This window comes from Synchiropus splendidus, chromosome 11, assembly GCF_027744825.2.
Source record: "Synchiropus splendidus isolate RoL2022-P1 chromosome 11, RoL_Sspl_1.0, whole genome shotgun sequence".
In the NCBI taxonomy this organism is placed as follows: Eukaryota; Metazoa; Chordata; class Actinopteri; order Syngnathiformes; family Callionymidae; genus Synchiropus; species Synchiropus splendidus.
The window spans coordinates 16,242,539-16,245,355 of record NC_071344.1 but is presented as its reverse complement, the minus strand read 5'-3'; the positions used below and the strand labels follow the sequence as shown (position 1 = coordinate 16,245,355).

The 2,817-nt window shown below is 38.4% G+C and overlaps 1 long non-coding RNA gene across 1 annotated transcript; it reads right to left on the bottom strand.

Annotated features, from left to right (window-relative positions):
- Positions 1-1,391: 1,391 nt before the first annotated feature.
- LOC128767752 (uncharacterized) lies at positions 1,392-2,602 on the bottom strand. Its single transcript, XR_008416152.1, has 3 exons — positions 2,564-2,602; positions 2,446-2,499; positions 1,392-1,598 (listed from the first exon to the last, which is right to left on the bottom strand). It is a non-coding gene; the product is annotated as an uncharacterized LOC128767752 (long non-coding RNA).
- Positions 2,603-2,817: the final 215 nt, after the last annotated feature.

Here is a 2,817-nt window from a genome sequence, read left to right as displayed (position 1 = left end):
AAATGAGGAGCTGCTCCTCCAACTATAGCTTCACTCCGATTTAAGCAACAAACAAAACTGACTGACATGAAGTGTCAATGCATAGATGCGACAAGGAGTCGTGCTACAGTGGAGGATGCCACACAGTTGTGGTGACAAGGTCATAGATTCTATTTCAAGCGTCACATTAGATAAACTGCTGTGGCAAGTTGTGGAGGGTTAACCAATCAGAGCGCAGATTATACAGTGATGTACGCAGAGATGGAAAAATCCACTGACAAGAACAAGTGATCATAGCAGTTCCTGGAATTCAGTGATCCCTCAGCTCCTCTGAAGGAATTTTATTAAAAGGTCTTGATCCATGTTCCTAGTCTTTGCCACTCAGTCCAAGGACTAAACAGTTTGATGAGTCAGCCTTGTCTCATTGAGCTGACTGCTGCCAATGATATTTCAAATGCTAAAGATGAATTAAACAGATGCTAACAATGTAGGACAATAATACAGTGTAAGAAAAAAATAAAAGTGTGAGCGTCACCCAGAGATTTCACGATACACTAGCCTACGAGTTAGTGTTGGTGTTGGCTAGTCCATTAAATACTGGCTACATTGTTTCACATGGACATGTAGAAAGGAGATCAGATTTTGAGTCAAAGACGACTCCGAAAACAAAAGATTTTTGAACACTTTAAAGCTGGAAATGGTCCAAACCTTCATTTAGTGAGACGCAAAGAACCCATGTCAAGCATTATTAAATAGTTTTTCTCCTCCAGGAAGTTTGACAGAAAGCAGGAGCTCTGCGTTTCTTGGACATGTAAGATCAGAAGAGAAGAGAACAGTCATGTTTCGGTTAACCTTCTTGCCAGTTATTTTATTTGAAGTTAAAACATAACGTTGCACAGCGCCACATTATGGAGATGTTTTTCCACTGTAAAAGAAGTCGAGGATAATTCCTGCTATAAATGTATTTCCTTCTTATACACGACAAAGTCTTTCATTCAGACACACAACTTTAATATGGGACGGAAGTTATTTTAGTCCGAGTAAAAGCCCATTAATGTGAGTGAACAAAATGTGACATGAATAAAAGAGAATATGAAATGGAAAACAGATGACAGAGCGTTTACTGTACGGTAATTAAAGTGTCTTTTTCAAGTCGGTAGTTTCTCATTTATAACCTGCATCGTTAGCTTAAGAAAACAAATAAAAACATATCGCAGCGTGTGAGGAACCACACAACCCGAGGCGATAAAGTTTAACAGCCCAGGCGCGGGGTGACTGTGAGACATGTATGAAGCGGGGCGGGGGGTGGAGGGGCTCCAACATGAGCTCATAACTGCAGCGTTAGTGTAACATTAGTGTTAAGTGCTCATAAAAAAAAGCCCGCTCAGCGTTCAGATGACCTCAGGCTGGACGGCAAGTGAGAAGTAAAGTTGCAAAGTTTGATCCTGTGAAATCTCACGGAAGAGTGGCAGTTAGAGCACAGAGCAGTCAGAGCACAGGGATGGAGAGGCGGACACGTCGAGTCAGTTCAGTCAGTAGCATGTGTCGGTCCCGGAACATTTTACTGACATCCAGCAGAGAATGTGCAGGTGATAGCTCACGTCCATAACAGTACGTATCTGAAACATAAGTGAATGACATTTTGAGCAAAATAATTGCAGAGTGGAGTTGTTTGCGTCTCACATACAAAAGGCTGTAATGAAATATTGAAAAAAGTGTGAGAAGAATGTACCCCACACATCATATAAGAAAAATCCAAATATTAAAAAGCAATGTGAAAATAAAATGAAAATTAAAAAAAAATAATTTATAATCTTATATATTTTATAAATTAAGTATATTATTTAAAAATAAATATATAATCGCAATGTATAGTATAATAATGTTTAAAAAGCAATGTTTAAAAAAAACTGAATGTACACCAAAATACAATGAAAAAAATATTTTAAAAAATAAAATAAATTATAAATTACGTTTTAATGCACTTATTTCACAGTTAAATTCAACTTTCAGATCACAGATGAAATTAGCTAAATTGATAGATATCAATTTGAAATGGTCAACTACATAAATATAATATACTGTACATATATAAATAATTACGAAATTTATGGATATATCATTCATTGTAAGATCTAATATTTGTATCTAAAGACACAGGGCTGTTCTTGTCATGGGTAGATGAGGCTTCATGAAACAGTATTGCAGAGTTGATGAAACAGTATCCTGTTTTTTGATGTGAGGTTTCATTGAACATTTTACAGCCGACAGCGCCATCTGGTGGCCTCTGAAAAACAGAATACTGTTTCATGAAACCTCATCTACCCATCACTGGATTCACCGTGTATGTTAACACTAAAATCTGAGGAGAGGAAACCTCACGACTCATTTGACCAAGTGGCACCAAAACACTCGACAACACTGCTATATATTGTAGGAACTCAAGACAAAACAAACCCCTTGTACCTTTAGAAACCTTGCCGGGTTGCAAGCCGATCTCCCACTCAGTTCCTTAATGACCTGTCAAGAGAGCAAAAATGCTACGATTTATTTCCCGCAAAAATTCCAGTGAAATGAACCTCACGTCAATTGTAGATTAAAACAATGTGAGTGGGAGTCGGTGTTTCACCGCAGAGTGCGAGCTGTCGAGGGTCAGTTGAGCTTATCTCGCACTGACAGGTGGGAGCTCTTCCAACAGCCTCCTGCAACAACACAGTCGCACAGCGTAATTGATGGTTATGGAACTGGATGGAAGGATAAAAAGAAATGTATGTAGATATAACACAGGGGTATTGTGTTTTACCGCAGTGACTGCTGAATTCAATTCGCATGAACATC